The sequence below is a fragment of the Cetorhinus maximus genome, unplaced genomic scaffold (genome assembly GCF_964194155.1).
Source record: "Cetorhinus maximus unplaced genomic scaffold, sCetMax3.hap1.1 HAP1_SCAFFOLD_594, whole genome shotgun sequence".
Lineage (NCBI taxonomy): Eukaryota > Metazoa > Chordata > Chondrichthyes > Lamniformes > Cetorhinidae > Cetorhinus > Cetorhinus maximus.
The window spans coordinates 11,488-31,431 of NW_027596536.1; the positions used below are offsets into that span (position 1 = coordinate 11,488).

A 19,944-nucleotide genomic window follows, 5' to 3' on the forward strand; every position below is an offset into this window, starting at 1 on the left:
TCTGTAATATTCCTGTTACCTTTGGTGTCTGGACCACTCACTGGAAACTCTCTGTGGCTCTGAATTGGCTGGCAGGGGACCAGCACAATTAGTCAAAGGCTTTGACACTCTGATTTTTCTCTTTGTGTCTTCCAGTCCTTGATAGTGCCACCGCCCCCTCCCATCCCTCATTCCACCTCCACCATTTTGAGGGAACGCCTGGTGTCTGCTGGCTGATGGGAATCTATTACACTCTCCACGTTCAGCATTCAATCTTTTTAAGGGCTATTGGGAACTGCCGTGTGTTCTAATTTTATAATGGGCAGTTTGAGCGATGAGCTGTTAGGTGCAAGTTTTCAGGCTGGTTTTCTCCTGTGAGCTATACTATGTGTTGTAATTCTAAAAGCTGCATTTGTGTAGCAGTTTAGTACACCTGTGTGGAATGGAAAATGACATTATTGCACACATTCTTTATTGATGCTCCCTCAAACTCCTCATAGTAACTAAGTCAACTTGATTTCTTGCAGCTTTTCCCTGTGGTTGAGTCCTGGGGGCAAGACCTGGTTTTCCGATTTCAAGCTTCGTATGTTGGGAAGCTGGACAGATGTGAATGTGGAGTCTGTATGGTGAGTGAGCAAGTACGTTTCTGACATGAGCAGTGTTCTTTTTGTATACATGGATGACAGGAACCAAACAGAAGAGGTACCAGCGATCAGTCACAGTTCAGACCGTAACACCAAATGGTACCCATAATTAAAATAGATGGGCAGAGAGTTGTTTACAGCTCACCTCTATTTGTATAGATTTAATGAACTGCCACAAATCCTGTGTTTGATTTGAATGTTCAAACCTTGTCTGATGTTTAGAGAGCTTCCAGTTTAGAGAGCTATTTATCACTAGCTTTATTGAGCTTATTTTCTTGTGATGCTGCCCATAGTCAGTCAGAGGATGTTTCAGAAGGACAGGAGCTTTATACCATATGTGTTCCTGTAAGGGTCTGAGTTGTGTTAGCGATGCCCCACTTGAGTCACTTACGTGCTAATTATTTTTGAGCAGATTCTGCAGAACATTAGAGGATTCTAAATGACTCCTGAAGTTAATGAATTATTTTCTACAGGTGGGAATTATTCTGTACTCTGGAGTAATTGGTTGCTTTTCTCTGACATTCTCTGACTCTGATGCACTATTTGTCATTGTCTTCAACCTGCTGCCTTTGTGGCCGGCCATACAATGCTTTCCTATTGTCATTTCCCTTGGTTACACTTTTACCTACCCTGAAGTAAGAGTGAGCATCTTCAGCACTGGCTTCTCTTCCTATTCCTGTACCATACTTAATATTTTCCAATAATGTGTCCTTGGACCCCTTCTCTTCCTTCTCTACACACTGCACCTTGATTACGTAGCCTGCAGGCGTGGGGTTATAACCTTGGTAACCTATACAACTTGAGTTTGAGTGACCTGTATTCTATCCATTACATAGGTTGCCTACTTCCACCTCCAAGAACTATCAGCTTATGTGCCCCTGAAATCTTTATCACCTCCAGACTCAATTATTTCACTGTACTCCTAGCCCACCTGCCATCTTCTACCCTCCATAAACTTCATTTCATCTGAAATTCTGCTGCACTATCCTGTCTTGCTTGCCCAGTACCCTGACCCGGCTGACTCTTTAGTGCCTCAGTTTTAAAATTCTGAACCTCATGTTTAAATTTCTTCATGGTTTTGTGCCTCCCTATCTCCGTAACCTACTTCAGCCCTAGACCCATCTTTCATTCCCGAACTCTTTGTTCTCCTGACTCTGGCCTCTTTTGCACTTCCCCCTTGATTTAGCCCACCATCGGGAGCTGTGCCTTCAGCTTGTAGTTTATCAGGTAGACACGTGCAACAGCTTTCTTAAAACTTAAATCGGGGAAAAAGAATCCCATGTATTTCAAGGTATTGTCATGTTGTATGTTACTTTGTCCATCACACTAGAGAGAGACGGTGGATTAATGGTAATATCACTGGACTAGTAACCCAGGCTAATGCTCTGGGGACATGGGTTCAAATCCCGCCATGGCAGCTGGTGGAATTTAAATTAATTAAATCTGGAATTGAAAACGACTCTCAGTAATGGTGATCATGGCAACTATCACTTGTAAAAACCCATCTAGTTCACTAATGTCTTTTAGGGAAGGAAATCTGCCATCCTTGTCTGGTCTGACCTACATGTGACTCCAGGTTGACTCTTAACTGCCCTCTGAAATGGCCAAGCAAACCACTCAGTTCAAGGGTAATTAAGGATGGGCAACAAATGCTGATTTGCTGGTGACGCCCACATCCCATGAAAGAATAAATGAAAAAAAAACACTAGAACCATTACAAATACTTGCCGTTTGTACCCTACAGCTCAAGCCTGTCAACTTACAAGGAATAACAAAATTGTATTGCTGGTTGATTTTCACAATTCAAGCTGATATAACATGAGCATTTGACACACCCGCTATTCATGGCATTAACATGCAAGTATGTAATGGGAAGCATAAATGTGTAATAAATATATTGAAAATGGCCTGTTGCCCCAGGAGGCCTGAAATCATGTGTCATGACTTTAGGGAATGCTTGCCCATTATTAAGTTGATTTCTGTAAATGCCAGCTTTCTTTTAAGATAGGCTATCGCTCGGACACAAACTATCAATCCCTCGTCGGATTAAAGATATGGAATTAGTCAAGGCTTTCGAGATATGTAGAGACATGAATGATCAAATTCACCATTAAATGATGTAGGTTCAGTGAGATTGTAGGGTTCTCTGGTACAACTGGAACAATGTAAATCATAAAATTTGACATCCTTGCAGAGATCATTGACTTCTCTTGAAGGTGCAGCAGGTGGTAAAATTTGTAATAGAGCCAGGAATGAAATAACTTTGAGGAGAATTATTTTATGGTAACTGTGGCTAAAATTATTTTTGTGCCCCTGGTTTGTTGATATGAGGGGGGTGTGGTATTGTCACTGGGCTAGTGCTCCAGATTCCCAGGGTAATGCTCTGAAGACCTGGTTCAAATCCCACCATGGCAGATGGTGAAATTTGAATTCAATAAAAAATCTGGAATTAAAAGTCTAATAATGACCATGAAACCATTGTAGATTGTTGTCAAAACTCATCTGGTTCACTAATGTCCTTTTAGGGAAGGAAATCTGCCATCCTTACCTGGTCTGGCCTACATGTGACTCCAGACCCACAGCAATGTGGTTGACTCTTAAATGGCCTAGCAAGCCACTCAGTTCTGATGGGCAATAAATGCTGACCCAGCCAGCGATGCCCACAACCCATGAACAAATTAAGAAAAATGAGGAGAAATGTTTTCACGCAGCGAGTGGTTAGGGCCTGGAATGTGCTGCCCGAGTGTGTGGTGGAGACAGGTTCGATTGAAGCATTCAAAAGGGAATTAGACTGTTATCTGAGAAGAGAATGTGTAGGGTTACGAGGAGAAGGTGGAGGAATGGCACTAGATGAGTTGCTCATTCTGAGAGAAGGCGCAGACACGATGGGCCAAATGGTGGTTTCCTGTGCCATAATAATTCTGTGGTATGTGGGGCTGGCAGGGGAATAATTAATTTTTTTTATTGGCCCATTGACATCGTATTTTGTGATGTGAGCAAGTTGAGTTAACACCAGTCTAGGTTCCTTTTCCTACTTCCCTTGGGGAATGTCTGGTTTCCTTGTGGTGACTAGTGGTGATTGGGCATGTGAGATATCAGAAGTACAGTATTAATACCTTTCTTCAAAATAAACAGTTTTACTGAAAATTGGGAAATAGAGTTATAACTTCTGAATTCATTGCATCTGCCAAGAATGCAATCTTGAAGTAAAATTTCTATTTCCCACAATTAAAAATGAGCTCTTTGCCCTCTTCTTTTAACATGCAATTTAATTGTTGCTACCTTTGAATTGTTTTACATAAGAAACATAACATAAGAAATAGGAGCATGAGTAGGCCATTCGGCCCCTCGAGCCAGTTCCGCCATTCAATAAGATCATGGCCGAATCTGATCGTGGCCTCAACTCTGCTTTCTTGCCAATCCCTTGTAACCCTTGACTCCCTTATAGATCAAAAATTTGTCTAACTTGGCCTTGAATATATTCAATGACCCAGCCTTCACTGCTCTCTGGGGTATAGAATTTCAGAGATTAACAACTCTTGAGAGAAGTTGTTCCTGCTTGCCTCTAAATGGAAACCTCTTGTTCTGAAACCGTGCCCTGTAGTTCTAGATTTTCTCACAAGGGTCCTTTCAGCCTCTACCCTGTCAAGCCCCTCAGAATCTAGTCTGGTTTTAATAAGATCACCTCTCATTCTTCCTAACTCCAATGAGTATAGGCCCAACTTGCTCAACCTCTTCCCATAAGACAATTGTTTCATCCCTAGAATCAATCTCATTAACCTTTGCTGAATTCCCTCAAATGCAAGCATATACCTCCTTTGGTAAGGAGATCAAAACTGGTTGCAGTACTCTAGATGTGGTCTTGCCAACGCTCTATACAAATGTAGCAAGGCATCCCTACTTTTATAGTCTGTGCAATAAAGGCCAATGTCCCATTTGCCTTCCTAATTACTTGCTGTACCTGTATGCTAACTCTTTTATGATTCATGTACAAGGGCATCCAGATCCCTCTGTACCACAGCATTCTGTAGCGCCTCTTCATTTTAATAATATTTGACTTTTCTATTCTTCCTACCAAAGTGTCAACCTTGAAATTTCCCACATTATACTCCATCTGACAAATTATAGCCCACTTACTTCACCTATGTCAGTTTAGAGACTCTTTGTATCCTTCTCACAACTTGCATTCCTACCTATCTTTGTATCACAAGCAAATTTAGCTGCAAGACAGAAGGTCCCTACATCAAATGCATTAATATAGATCATAAATAGGTCCCAGCACTGATCCCTAGAATTCCACTAGCCACACTTACCAACCTGAACATGACCCATTTATCCTGACCCTCTGTTTCCTGTTAGTTAACTAATCCTCTATCCATGCTAATATATCACCCCCAATATCATGAGCTCTTACCTTGTGTTGTAATCTTTTATGTGGGACCTTTTTGAATGTCTTTTGGAAATCTGAATACACTGTCTACTGGTTCCTGTTTGTCGACCCTGCTTGTTGCATCTTCAAAGAAGTCTAAATTTGTCAAACACAGTTTCTTTTCATAAAACTATATTGACTCTGTCTGATTTGCATTATGATTTTCTAAATGTCCTGCTATTATTTCCTTAATAATGGATTCCAACAGTTTCCAAATGACTGAGCCAGTTAGCCTAACATCTTAGTTTCCTGCTTCCGGTCTCCCTCCTTTCTTGAATAACACTATTGCATTTGTGGTTTTCCAATCCACTGGGACCTTTCCAGAATCTAGAATTTTGGAAGTTTGCAGCCAATGCATCCATTATCTCTGCAGCCACTTCTTTTAAGACCCTAGGATGCCGGCCATTGGGTCCAGGGGACTTGTCAGCCTTTAGTCCAGTTAGCTTTTCTAGTACTTCTCTAGTGATTGTGATTGTTTTAAGTTCCTCCTTCCCTATTCCTCTTGATTTTCTACTAATATTGGGATGCCTTTGGTGTCTTCAATGGGGAGACGGGTATGCTTTCCAGGTCTTCAATGGGGATACGGGTATGCTTTCCATGTCTTCACTGGGGAGACGGGCATGCTTTCCATGTCTTCACTGGGGAGACGGGCATGCTTTCCATGTCTTCACTGGGGAGACGGGTATGCTTTCCATGTCTTCACTGGGGAGACGGGTATGCTTTCCATGTCTTCACTGGGGAGACGGGTATGCTTTCCATGTCTTCACTGGGGAGACGGGTATGCTTTCCATGTCTTCACTGGGGAGACGGGTATGCTTTCCATGTCTTCACTGGGGAGACGGGTATGCTTTCCATGTCTTCACTGGGGAGACGGGTATGCTTTCCATGTCTTCACTGGGGAGACAGGTTCAAAATACTTTTTCAAAATCTCAGCCAATTCCTTGTTTCCCATTATTAACTCCCCAGTCTCATCCTGTAAGGGACCAACATGTAGCTATTTTCCTTTTTTATGCTTACAGAAGCCCTTACTGTCTGCTTTAATATTTTTTGCTAGTTTATTTGCATTCTAATCTTTTTTTAAGTGTATTTTGCTGATTTCTAAAGTTTTCCCAACATTCTGGCCTACCACTGATCTTCTCAGCATTATATGCCATTTCTTTCAATTTAATATCATCTTTAGCTACTTCAGTTGCCCACAGATGATGCATCCATCTTCTAGATGCTTTCTTTCTCGATGGAATATATCTGAGAGTTATGAAATATCTGCCACTGCTTCTCTATCATCTTGCCTTTTAAATTACTTTCCTAGTCTTTTTGAGTCAACTTTATCTTCATATCTTTGTGATTGCCTTTATTTAAGTTTAAGACACATTATTTTCAGACCCAAGTTTCTTACCTTCAAAATGAATGTGAAATTTTATCATGTTATGACCACACTTGGCTTGGAGGATCCTTCACTGAGACCATTAATGAATGATCCTGTCTCATTACACATTACCATCTATGCTTAAAATACTGTTGCCTGGCTGGTAGCAGAAAAATATTGTTCCAAGAAACTGCCCCGAATACACTCGATGAACTCATCCCCCAGACTACCTTTGCCAATTTGATTTGTCCAATCTATATGAAGATGAAAACCTCCCAAGCTGATTGAGGTACCTTTCTTGCAAGGGTTCATTATCTTTTGATTTGCACTCTCTCTTACAGCATAGCTGCTGTGAACCTTAACCTTGTGCCAACAGACAATGCTGAGATTGAGCTTTTTTGGAGGCATTGTACGTGTTATTCTCCTATCAGTTTATGGGGTAGTGCATTATTACACCACCCTACAGGGTTGCTGTTTTGTGGAAGGTTGAATTGAACTGCAAGTTAAGAAATGTGCAGTTTACATGGTCTTTGTGGGATTTAGGGTGAAATCAGTGGCCGGTTCTTCGATGTGTTGTGTCATGAAGCTGCACGTCAGGTGGTTGCTCCTACCACAACCCTGAGCCAGCAGTGGTAAAGTCTAGACCATAAATAGCTGCATGCGCTGATTGGGCCAAGTGGCCTGTTTCTGTGTTGTATATTCTGTCATTTTATGCCTCTGTAACACAGTAGCCTGGACTAATAATCCAGAAAAGGTGAGATATAATTTGAATGTGGCAACTTGAAAGTTTGAGTTAAGTTTAAAATAATGCTGGTATCAGTAAAAGTGAGCATGTTGTAAAAAGCCAGTGAGTTCAATCATGTCCTTCAGGACAGGAACCTGAGGTGAATTTGATCTCATATAAAGAGAGAAAGTGAATTTATGTTGCAACCTCAATCTTTTGAAGCTCTTTCCAGGCAGTTAAGTGTAATCACTGTCATCATTTACATTGACAACTACCAATTTTCACATCCACAAACAAATGAGATTAAAGAGCAAATCTCAGTCTCGGTGATGTTGACAAATTGATGTTGGCCAGGGAACTGGGAGACCTTCCCTTCATTGTTCAGGTAGTGCCATGGCATCTTTTACATCTACCTGTGAGGGCGGACTGGGCTCTCTGTGACATGTCATCAGAAAGTTACCCTCCTGCATTGAGGTGTCAGTTTCAATTAGGTGCTCAAGTCTCAATAGTAGGGCTTGAACCCAGAACCTGCTGATCCAGGTGTGTGTGTTACCATTGTTTGGAGAGTTACACCGGTATATTGGTGGAAGCTCTCCATCGTAGAGGTGACAAATCTGAAGGTAAAACAACTGAACAATGCTGTGAAAGCTAACAAGTGCTGTTAGTGATATAGAATGAGTAGTTTTATTTATTGTGTAATCCCCACGCATGACAGGGAGCACATCAACGTCTAATGCATTTAAAACAAAACAATTATTCTGCAAAACTACTGTGACACACGCAGAATTTTTCTGTTGGTTCCTCTGTGGTAATGTCCATGATTTACCACAAAGCTGCCATTGTATACTAACTGGTAACTGTTTATTCACATCTGAAATTTAGAATAATTAGTTCCATTACAAGAAGTCATAAAAGTAGTTTTCTATACCAGTGAGCAGCCTCAGAGTAACACTAATTCTGTCTCCGAAATGGTCCATCTCAAGTGATTTGTTGCTTCTAGCCTTAGTAAATTAAACTCTAGTGGCCACCAGTACCTTGAAGGATCACTTTTCAGATTGACGGCGAGTTCTAATTCATCAGGTATCAAACATTTGAAAGTAAGATCTGATGCAGATAAAAATACACGAACACGCGAATGCTGAATGGAGGTTAGAAAGAGTGCTCTGGGTCTAGATAGTGTGCCTGGGTTGCAGCAGTGTGTTTGTGTGCATTGTCAGATGGAGATGGGGTTGGAGCAGTGTATTAGTGTGATGTGCAAGATAGGGACTGGGTTGGGGCAAAACAAAAACAGAATTACCTGGAAAAACTCAGCAGGTCTGGCAGCATCGGTGGAGAAGAAATCAGTCAACGTTTCGAGTCTTCATGACCCTTCGGCAGAACTGTCGAAGGGTCATGAAGACTCGAAACGTTGACTGATTTCTTTTCCGCCGATGCTGCCAGATCTGCTGAGTTTTTCCAGGTAATTCTGTTTTTGTTTTGGATTTCCAGCATCCGCAGTAGCTTTTAGTTTTTTGTTTTTATCACTGGGTTGGGGCAGTGTGTTAGGGTGCAAAGTCAGATGGGGCCTGGTTGGAGCAGTGTGTTTGTGTGATGTTAGATTGGTCCTGGGTTGGAGCAGCGTGTCAGTGTGCTGTGTTAGATGGGGTTTGGGTTAGGTCAGTGTCCTGTGTAGATGGGGTCTGTGTTAGGGCAGTGTGCTGTGTTAGATGGGGTCTGGGTTAGGGCAGTGTGCTGTGTAGATGGGGCCTGGGTTAGGGCAGTGTGTCAGTGTGCTGTGTTAGATGGGGTCTGGGTTAAGGCAGTGTGTCAGTGTGCTGTATTAGATGGGGTCTTGGTTAGGGCAGTGTGTCAGTGTGCTGTGTAGATGGGGTCTGGGTTAGGGCAGTGTGTCAGTGTGCTGTGTTAGATGTGGTCTGGGTTAGGGCAGTGTGTCATGTTAGATGGGGTCTGGGTTGGGGCAGTGTGTCAGTGTGCTGTGTTAGATGGGGTCTGGGTTTGGGCAGTGTGTCAGTGTGCTGTGTAGATGGGGTCTGGGTTAGGGCAGTGTGCTGTGTTAGATGGTGTCTGGGTTGGGGCAGTGTGTCAGTGTGCTGTGTTAGATGGGGTCTGGGTTTGGGCAGTGTGTCAGTGTGCTGTGTTAGATGGTGTCTGGGTTAGGGCAGTGTGTCAGTGTGCTGTGTAGATGGGATCTGGGTTAGGGCAGTGTGCTGTGTAGCTGGGGTCTGGGTTGGGGCAGTGTGTCAGTGTGCTGTGTAGATGGGATCTGGGTTAGGGCAGTGTGTCAGTGTGCTGTGTAGATGGGGTCTGGGTTAGGGCAGTGTGTCAGTGTGCTGTGTTAGATGGGGTCTGGGCTATGGCAGTGTGTCAGTGTGCTGTGTTAGATGGGGCTGGGCTATGGCAGTGTGCTGTGTAGATGGGGTCTGAGTTGTAGCAGTGCGTCAGTGTGCGGTGTAGATGGGGTCTGGGTTAGGGCAGTGTGCTGTGTAGATGGGATATGGGTTGCAGCAGTGTGTCAGTGTGCTGTGCTTGATGGGGTCTGGGTTAGGGCAGTGTGTCAGTGTGCTGTGCTAGATGGGGTCTGGGTTAGGGCAGTGTGTCAGTGTGCTGTGTTAGATGGGGCCTGGGTTAGGGCAGTGTGTCAGTGTGCTGTGCTAGATGGGGTCTGGGTTAGGGCAGTGTGTCAGTGTGCTGTGTAGATGGGGTCTGGGTTAGGGCAGTGTGTCAGTGTGCTGTGTAGATGGGGTCTGAGTTGTGGCAGTGTCCTGTGTAGATGGGGTCTGGGCTAGGACAGTGTGCTGTGTAGCTGGGGTCTGGGTTAGGGCAGTGTGTCAGTGTGCTGCGTTAGATGGGGTCTGGGCTAGGGCAGTGTGCTGTGTAGCTGGGGTCTGGGTTAGGGCAGTGTGTCAGTGTGCTGTGTTAGATGGGGTCTGGGCTAGGGCAGTGTGCTGTGTCGATGGGGTCTGTGTTGGAGCAGTGTGTCAGTGTGCTGTGTTAGATGGGGTCTGTGTTGGGGCAGTGTGTCAGTGTGCTGTGTTAGATGGGGTCTGGGCTATGGCAGTGTGTCAGTGTGCTGTGTTAGATGGGGCTGGGCTATGGCAGTGTGCTGTGTAGATGGGGTCTGAGTTGTAGCTGTGCGTCAGTGTGCGGTGTAGATGGGGTCTGGGTTAGGGCAGTGTGCTGTGTAGATGGGATATGGGTTGCAGCAGTGTGTCAGTGTGCTGTGCTTGATGGGGTCTGGGTTAGGGCAGTGTGTCAGTGTGCTGTGCTAGATGGGGTCTGGGTTAGGGCAGTGTGTCAGTGTGCTGTGTTAGATGGGGCCTGGGTTAGTGCAGTGTGTCAGTGTGCTGTGTTAGATGGGGTCTGGGTTTGGGCAGTGTGTCAGTGTGCTGTGTAGATGGGGTCTGGGTTAGGGCAGTGTGTCAGTGTGCTGTGCTAGATGGGGTCTGGGTTAGGGCAGTGTGTCAGTGTGCTGTGCTAGATGGGGTCTGGGTTAGGGCAGTGTGTCAGTGTGCTGTGTAGATGGGGTCTGTGTTAGGGCAGTGTGTCAGTGTGCTGTGTAGATGGGGTCTGAGTTGTGGCAGTGTCCTGTGTAGATGGGGTCTGGGCTAGGACAGTGTGCTGTGTAGCTGGGGTCTGGGTTAGGGCAGTGTGTCAGTGTGCTGCGTTAGATGGGGTCTGGGCTAGGGCAGTGTGCTGTGTAGCTGGGGTCTGGGTTAGGGCAGTGTGTCAGTGTGCTGTGTTAGATGGGGTCTGGGCTAGGGCAGTGTGCTGTGTCGATGGGGTCTGTGTTGGAGCAGTGTGTCAGTGTGCTGTGTTAGATGGGGTCTGGGTTAAGGCAGTGTGTCAGTGTGCTGTGTTAGATGGGGTCTGTGTTTGGGCAGTGTGTCAGTGTGCTGTGTAGATGGGGTTTGGGTTGGGGCAGTGTGTCAGTGTGCTGTGTAGATGGGGTCTGGATTAGGGCAGTGTGTCAGTTTGCTGTGTTAGATGGGGTCTGGGTTTGGGCAGCGTGTCAGTGTGCTGTGTTAGATGGGGTCTGGGTTGGGGCAGTGTGTCAGTGTGCTGTGTAGATGGGGTCTGGGTTGGGGCAGTGTGTCAGTGTGCTGTGTAGATGGGGTCTGGGTTTGGGCAGTGTGTCAGTGTGCTGTGTAGATGGGGTTTGGGTTCGGGCAGTGTGTCAGTGTGCTGTGTAGATTGTGTCTGGGTTAGGGCAGTGTGTCAGTGTGCTGTGCTAGATGGGGTCTGGGTTAGGGCAGTGTGTCAGTGTGCTGTGTAGATGGGGTCTGGGTTAGGGCAGTGTGTCAGTGTGCTGTGTAGATGGGGTCTGGGCTAGGGCAGTCTGTCAGTGTGCTGTGTTAGATGGGGTCTGAGTTGGGGCAGTGTGTCAGTGTGCTGTGTAGATGGGGTCTGGGTTAGGGCAGTGTGTCAGTGTGCTGTGTTAGATGGGGTCTGAGTTGGGGCAGTGTGTCAGTGTGCTGTGTTAGATGGGGTCTGAGTTGGGGCAGTGTGTCAGTGTGCTGTGTAGATGGGGTCTGGGTTAGGGCAGTGTGTCAGTGTGCTGTGTTAGATGGGGTCTGAGTTGGGGCAGTGTGTCAGTGTGCTGTGTAGATGGGGTCTGGGTTAGGGCAGTGTGTCAGTGTGCTGTGTTAGATAGGGTCTGGGTTTGGGCAGTGTGTCAGTGTGCTGTGTAGATGGGGTCTGGGTTAGGGCAGTGTGTCAGTGTGCTGTGCTAGATGGGGTCTGGGTTAGGGCAGTGTGTCAGTGTGCTGTGTAGATGGGGTCTGGGTTAGGGCAGTGTGCTGTGTAGATGGGGTCTGAGTTGGGGCAGTGTCCTGTGTAGATGGGGTCTGGGTTAGGGCAGTGTGCTGTGTTAGATGGGGCCTGGGTTAGGGCAGTGTGTCAGTGTGCTGTGTAGATGGGGTCTGGGTTGGGGAAATGTGCCAGTGTGCTGTTTAGATGGGGTCTGGGTTGGGGCAGTGTGTCAGTGTGCTGTGTTAGATGGGGTCTGGGCTAGGGCAGTGTGCTGTGTAGATGGGGTCTGGGTTAGGGCAGTGTGTCAGTGTGCTGTGTTAGATGGGGTCTGGGCTAGGGCAGTGTGTCAGCGTGCTGTGTTAGATGGGGTCTGGGCTAGGGCAGTGTGCTGTGTCGATGGGGTCTGTGTTGGAGCAGTGTGTCAGTGTGCTGTGTTAGATGGGGTCTGAGTTGGGGCAGTGTGTCAGTGTGCTGTGTAGATGGGGTCTGGGTTGGGGCAGTGTGTCAGTGTGCTGTGTAGATGGGGTCTGGGTTAGGGCAGTGTGTCAGTGTGCTGTGTAGATGGGGTCTGGGTTAGGGCAGTGTGGCAGTGTGCTGTGTTAGATGGGGTCTGGGTTGGGGCAGTGTGTCAGTGTGCTGTGTAGATGGGGTCTGGGTTAGGGCAGTGTGCTGTGTAGCTGGGGTCTGGGTTAGGGCAGTGTGTCAGTGTGCTGCGTTAGATGGGGTCTGGGTTAGGGCAGTGTGCTGTGTAGCTGTGGTCTGGGTTAGGGCAGTGTGGCAGTGTGCTGTGTTAGATGGGATCTGGGTTAAGGCAGTGTGTCAGTGTGCTGTGTTAGATGGGGTGTGGGTTTGGGCAGTGTGTCAGTGTGCTCTGTAGATGGGGTTTGGTTTGGGGCAGTGTGTCAGTGTGCTGTGTAGATGGGGTCCGGATTAGGGCAGTGTGTCAGTGTGCTGTGTTAGATGGGGTCTGGGTTAGAGCAGTGTGTCAGTGTGCTGTGTAGATGGGGTCTGGGTTGGGGCAGTGTGTCAGTGTGCTGTGTTAGATGGTGTCTGGGTTAGGGCAGTGTGCTGTGTAGATGGGGTCTGGGTTAGGGCAGTGTGTCAGTGTGCTGTGTTAGATGGGGTCTGGGTTAGGGCAGTGTGCTGTGTCGATGGGGTCTGGGTTAGGACAGTGTGTCAGTGTGCTGTGTTAGGTGGGGTCTGGGCTAGGGCAGTGTGCTGTGTCGATGGGGTCTGTGTTGGAGCAGTGTGTCAGTGTGCTGTGTTAGATGGGGTCTGGGTTGGGGCAGTGTGTCAGTGTGCTGTGTAGATGGGGTCTGGGTTGGGGCAGTGTGTCAGTGTGCTCTGTAGATGGGGTTTGGTTTGGGGCAGTGTGTCAGTGTGCTCTGTAGATGGGGTTTGGTTTGGGGCAGTGTGTCAGTGTGCTGTGTTAGATGGGGTCTGGGTTAGGGCAGTGTGCTGTGTCGATGGGGTCTGGGTTAGGACAGTGTGTCAGTGTGCTGTGTTAGATGGGGTCTGGGTTAGGGCAGTGTGCTGTGTAGATGGGGTCTGGGTTAGGACAGTGTGTCAGTGTGCTGTGTAGATGGGGTCTGGGTTGGGGCAGTGTGTCAGTGTGCTGTGTTAGATGGTGTCTGGGTTAGGGCAGTGTGCTGTGTAGATGGGGTCTGGGTTAGGGCAGTGTGTCAGTGTGCTGTGTAGATGGGGTCTGGGTTGTAGCTGTGCGTCAGTGTGCGGTGTAGATGGGGTCTGGGTTAGGGCAGTGTGCTGTGTAGATGGGATATGGGTTGCAGCAGTGTGTCAGTGTGCTGTGCTTGATGGGGTCTGGGTTAGGGCAGTGTGTCAGTGTGCTGTGCTAGATGGGGTCTGGGTTAGGGCAGTGTGTCAGTGTGCTGTGTTAGATGGGGCCTGGGTTAGTGCAGTGTGTCAGTGTGCTGTGTTAGATGGGGTCTGGGTTTGGGCAGTGTGTCAGTGTGCTGTGTAGATGGGGTCTGGGTTAGGGCAGTGTGTCAGTGTGCTGTGCTAGATGGGGTCTGGGTTAGGGCAGTGTGTCAGTGTGCTGTGCTAGATGGGGTCTGGGTTAGGGCAGTGTGTCAGTGTGCTGTGTAGATGGGGTCTGTGTTAGGGCAGTGTGTCAGTGTGCTGTGTAGATGGGGTCTGAGTTGTGGCAGTGTCCTGTGTAGATGGGGTCTGGGCTAGGACAGTGTGCTGTGTAGCTGGGGTCTGGGTTAGGGCAGTGTGTCAGTGTGCTGCGTTAGATGGGGTCTGGGCTAGGGCAGTGTGCTGTGTAGCTGGGGTCTGGGTTAGGGCAGTGTGTCAGTGTGCTGTGTTAGATGGGGTCTGGGCTAGGGCAGTGTGCTGTGTCGATGGGGTCTGTGTTGGAGCAGTGTGTCAGTGTGCTGTGTTAGATGGGGTCTGGGTTAAGGCAGTGTGTCAGTGTGCTGTGTTAGATGGGGTCTGTGTTTGGGCAGTGTGTCAGTGTGCTGTGTAGATGGGGTTTGGGTTGGGGCAGTGTGTCAGTGTGCTGTGTAGATGGGGTCTGGATTAGGGCAGTGTGTCAGTTTGCTGTGTTAGATGGGGTCTGGGTTTGGGCAGTGTGTCAGTGTGCTGTGTTAGATGGGGTCTGGGTTGGGGCAGTGTGTCAGTGTGCTGTGTAGATGGGGTCTGGGTTGGGGCAGTGTGTCAGTGTGCTGTGTAGATGGGGTCTGGGTTTGGGCAGTGTGTCAGTGTGCTGTGTAGATGGGGTTTGGGTTCGGGCAGTGTGTCAGTGTGCTGTGTAGATTGTGTCTGGGTTAGGGCAGTGTGTCAGTGTGCTGTGCTAGATGGGGTCTGGGTTAGGGCAGTGTGTCAGTGTGCTGTGTAGATGGGGTCTGGGTTAGGGCAGTGTGTCAGTGTGCTGTGTAGATGGGGTCTGGGCTAGGGCAGTCTGTCAGTGTGCTGTGTTAGATGGGGTCTGAGTTGGGGCAGTGTGTCAGTGTGCTGTGTAGATGGGGTCTGGGTTAGGGCAGTGTGTCAGTGTGCTGTGTTAGATGGGGTCTGAGTTGGGGCAGTGTGTCAGTGTGCTGTGTTAGATGGGGTCTGAGTTGGGGCAGTGTGTCAGTGTGCTGTGTAGATGGGGTCTGGGTTAGGGCAGTGTGTCAGTGTGCTGTGTTAGATGGGGTCTGAGTTGGGGCAGTGTGTCAGTGTGCTGTGTAGATGGGGTCTGGGTTAGGGCAGTGTGTCAGTGTGCTGTGTTAGATAGGGTCTGGGTTTGGGCAGTGTGTCAGTGTGCTGTGTAGATGGGGTCTGGGTTAGGGCAGTGTGTCAGTGTGCTGTGCTAGATGGGGTCTGGGTTAGGGCAGTGTGTCAGTGTGCTGTGTAGATGGGGTCTGGGTTAGGGCAGTGTGCTGTGTAGATGGGGTCTGAGTTGGGGCAGTGTCCTGTGTAGATGGGGTCTGGGTTAGGGCAGTGTGCTGTGTTAGATGGGGCCTGGGTTAGGGCAGTGTGTCAGTGTGCTGTGTAGATGGGGTCTGGGTTGGGGAAATGTGCCAGTGTGCTGTTTAGATGGGGTCTGGGTTGGGGCAGTGTGTCAGTGTGCTGTGTTAGATGGGGTCTGGGCTAGGGCAGTGTGCTGTGTAGATGGGGTCTGGGTTAGGGCAGTGTGTCAGTGTGCTGTGTTAGATGGGGTCTGGGCTAGGGCAGTGTGTCAGCGTGCTGTGTTAGATGGGGTCTGGGCTAGGGCAGTGTGCTGTGTCGATGGGGTCTGTGTTGGAGCAGTGTGTCAGTGTGCTGTGTTAGATGGGGTCTGAGTTGGGGCAGTGTGTCAGTGTGCTGTGTAGATGGGGTCTGGGTTGGGGCAGTGTGTCAGTGTGCTGTGTAGATGGGGTCTGGGTTAGGGCAGTGTGTCAGTGTGCTGTGTAGATGGGGTCTGGGTTAGGGCAGTGTGGCAGTGTGCTGTGTTAGATGGGGTCTGGGTTGGGGCAGTGTGTCAGTGTGCTGTGTAGATGGGGTCTGGGTTAGGGCAGTGTGCTGTGTAGCTGGGGTCTGGGTTAGGGCAGTGTGTCAGTGTGCTGCGTTAGATGGGGTCTGGGTTAGGGCAGTGTGCTGTGTAGCTGTGGTCTGGGTTAGGGCAGTGTGGCAGTGTGCTGTGTTAGATGGGATCTGGGTTAAGGCAGTGTGTCAGTGTGCTGTGTTAGATGGGGTGTGGGTTTGGGCAGTGTGTCAGTGTGCTCTGTAGATGGGGTTTGGTTTGGGGCAGTGTGTCAGTGTGCTGTGTAGATGGGGTCCGGATTAGGGCAGTGTGTCAGTGTGCTGTGTTAGATGGGGTCTGGGTTAGAGCAGTGTGTCAGTGTGCTGTGTAGATGGGGTCTGGGTTGGGGCAGTGTGTCAGTGTGCTGTGTTAGATGGTGTCTGGGTTAGGGCAGTGTGCTGTGTAGATGGGGTCTGGGTTAGGGCAGTGTGTCAGTGTGCTGTGTTAGATGGGGTCTGGGTTAGGGCAGTGTGCTGTGTCGATGGGGTCTGGGTTAGGACAGTGTGTCAGTGTGCTGTGTTAGGTGGGGTCTGGGCTAGGGCAGTGTGCTGTGTCGATGGGGTCTGTGTTGGAGCAGTGTGTCAGTGTGCTGTGTTAGATGGGGTCTGGGTTGGGGCAGTGTGTCAGTGTGCTGTGTAGATGGGGTCTGGGTTGGGGCAGTGTGTCAGTGTGCTCTGTAGATGGGGTTTGGTTTGGGGCAGTGTGTCAGTGTGCTCTGTAGATGGGGTTTGGTTTGGGGCAGTGTGTCAGTGTGCTGTGTTAGATGGGGTCTGGGTTAGGGCAGTGTGCTGTGTCGATGGGGTCTGGGTTAGGACAGTGTGTCAGTGTGCTGTGTTAGATGGGGTCTGGGTTAGGGCAGTGTGCTGTGTAGATGGGGTCTGGGTTAGGACAGTGTGTCAGTGTGCTGTGTAGATGGGGTCTGGGTTGGGGCAGTGTGTCAGTGTGCTGTGTTAGATGGTGTCTGGGTTAGGGCAGTGTGCTGTGTAGATGGGGTCTGGGTTAGGGCAGTGTGTCAGTGTGCTGTGTTAGATGGGGTCTGGGTTAGGGCAGTGTGCTGTGTCGATGGGGTCTGGGTTAGGACAGTGTGTCAGTGTGCTGTGTTAGGTGGGGTCTGGGCTAGGGCAGTGTGCTGTGTCGATGGGGTCTGTGTTGGAGCAGTGTGTCAGTGTGCTGTGTTAGATGGGGTCTGGGTTGGGGCAGTGTGTCAGTGTGCTGTGTAGATGGGGTCTGGGTTGGGGCAGTGTGTCAGTGTGCTCTGTAGATGGGGTTTGGTTTGGGGCAGTGTGTCAGTGTGCTCTGTAGATGGGGTTTGGTTTGGGGCAGTGTGTCAGTGTGCTGTGTTAGATGGGGTCTGGGTTAGGGCAGTGTGCTGTGTCGATGGGGTCTGGGTTAGGACAGTGTGTCAGTGTGCTGTGTTAGATGGGGTCTGGGTTAGGGCAGTGTGCTGTGTAGATGGGGTCTGGGTTAGGACAGTGTGTCAGTGTGCTGTGTAGATGGGGTCTGGGTTAGGGTAGTGTGCTGTGTAGATGGGGTCTGGGTTGGGGCAGTGTGTCAGTGTGCTGTATTAGATGGGGTCTGGGTTGGGGCAGTGTGTCAGTGTGCTTTGTTAGATGGGGTCTGGGTTAGGGCAGTGTGCTGTGTAGATGGGGTCTGGATTAGGACAGTTTGTCAGTGTGCTGTGTAGATGGGGTCTGGGTTAGGGCAGTGTGCTGTGTAGATGGGGTCTGGGTTGGGGCAGTGTGTCAGTGTGCTGTGTTAGATGGGGTCTGGGTTGGGGCAGTGTGTCAGTGTGCTTTGTTAGATGGGGTCTGGGCTGGGGCAGTGTGTCAGTGTGCTGTGTAGATGGGGTCTGGGCTGGGGCAGTGTGTCAGTGTGCTGTGTAGATGGGGCCTGGGTTAGGGCAGCGTGCTGTGTAGATGGCGTCTGGGCTGGGGCTGTGTCAGTGTGCTGTGTAGATGGGGTCTGGGTTGGGGCAGTGTGTCAGTGTGCTTTGTTAGATGGGGTCTGGGCTGGGGCAGTGTGTCAGTGTGCTGTGTTAGATGGGGTCTGGGTTGGGGCAGTGTGCTGTGTAGATGGCGTCTGGGCTGGGGCTGTGTCAGTGTGCTGTGTAGATGGGGTCTGGGTTGGGGCAGTGTGTCAGTGTGCTTTGTTAGATGGGGTCTGGGCTGGGGCAGTGTGTCAGTGTGCTGTGTTAGATGGGGTCTGGGTTGGGGCAGTGTGTCAGTGTGCTTTGTTAGATGGGGTCTGGGTTGGGGCAGTGTGTCAGTGTGCTGTGTTAGATGGTGTCTGGGTTAGGGCAGTGTGCTGTGTAGATGGGGTCTGGGTTGGGGCAGTGTGTCAGTGTGCTGTGTAGATGGGGTCTGGGCTAGGGCAGTGTGCTGTGTTAGAAGGGGTCTGGGCTAGGGCAGTGTGTCAGTGTGCTGTGTAGCTGGGGTCTGGGTTAGGGCAGTGTGCTGTGTTAGATGGGGTCTGGGCTAGGGCAGTGTGCTGTGTTTGATGGGGTCTGGGTTAGGGCAATGTGCTGTGTTTGATGGGGTCTGGGTTAGGGCAATGTGCTGTGTAGATGGGGTCTGGATTAGTGCAGTGTGCTGTGTTTGATGGGGTCTGGGTTAGGGCAATGTGCTGTGTAGATGGGGTCTGGATTAGTGTAGTGTGTCAGTGTGCTGTGCTAGTCGGGGTCTGGGTATTTGCAGTGTGTCAGTGTGCTGTGTAGATGGGGTCTGGGCTGGGGCAGTGTGTCAGTGTGCTGTGTTAGATGGGGTCCGGGTTTCAGGCAGTGTGTCAGTATGCTGTGTAGATGGGGTCTGGGTTGGGACAGTGTGTCAGTGTGCTGTGTAGATGGGGCCTGGGTTCGGGCCGTGTGCTGTGTCGGGGCCGTGTGCCGTGTGGGGGCCGTGTGCCGTGTGGCGGCCGTGTGCCGGGCTAGATGGGGTCTGGATCAGGACAGTGTGTCAGTGTGCTGTGTCTGATGGGGTCTGGGAAGGGGCAGTGTGTCAGTGTGCTGTGTCTGATGGGGTCTGGGAAGGGGCAGTGTGTCAGTGTGCTGTGTCTGATGGGGTCTGGGGCAGTGTGTCAGTGTGCTGTGAGATATAGATTCTGGGTTGGGGCAGTTAGTGTGCTGTGTTAAACGGGGTCTGGCTTGGGGCGGAGTGTTAAATGACGTCTGACTTGGCGCTGTGTATTATTGTGCTGTGTTAGATGAGATCTAAGTTCGGGCAATGTGTCAGTGTGCTCTCTCTGGGCAAGAAAGCAAATTTGGTTTGAATTTTTATCCGTTCACTGTTTTGCATGCACATTAATCAAAGGTAGATTGATGAAGTTTAGATGGTTATATTCATTCTCGATCTCCCAGGGTCAACCTTGTCTAACTTGTGAAATAGTCAAATCTATGCTGGTGTTTTGCACCGTAGGTGAAATAAAGGTTACTGTTGATTATATATTTTTTGTTGTCGATAGTGCTGGGCCCATGGTCATGCTTGTGGTGTAGGGAGTTTGCACAGTGTTCTGGCAAATATTCTTCCCTCAATAAAACTACCATTTGTAGTTGAATTCGTTCAGTTATTGTGGGATCTTGCCATGCATAAATGTTCTGTTAATTTTTCTTAAATAACAGTCACTGCGCTTCAATGTTCTTTAATCATCTGAGCATGCTGATACCTGAGATGCTGAAGGCTCTGGATACTGCAAAGGCCATGGGTCCTGGCAATATTCCAGGAATAGTACTGAAGGCTTTTGCTCCAGAACTTGCTGCAGTCCTAGCCAACTGCAACACTGGCATATACTCGGATATGTGGGGAATTGCCCAGGTATGCCCTGTATACAAAAAGCAGGACAAATCGAACCTGCCCAATTACTGTCCCTTCAGTCTACTCTCAATCTTCAGTGAAGTGATGGAAGGGGCCATCAGCAGTGCTATTAAGCAGCACTTTCTTAGCAATAACCTGCTCACTGACGCCCAGCTTGTGTTCCGCCAGGGCCACTCATCTCCGTTACAGCCTTGGTTCAAACATGGACAAAAAAGCTGAACTCTCGAGGTGAGGTGAGAGT

General features: G+C 49.2%; 1 protein-coding gene across 1 annotated transcript in view; it reads left to right on the forward strand.

Moving 5' to 3' along the window:
- Window positions 1-563: 563 nt before the first annotated feature.
- The window catches only part of LOC144674236 (EVI5-like protein), a 104,116-nt gene continuing 84,735 nt past the window's right edge, over window positions 564-19,944 (forward strand). The window contains exon 1 of the mRNA XM_078535670.1: window positions 564-605. The gene's annotated coding sequence lies outside the window, so the exon portion shown is untranslated. The remainder of the gene's footprint in view (window positions 606-19,944) is intronic.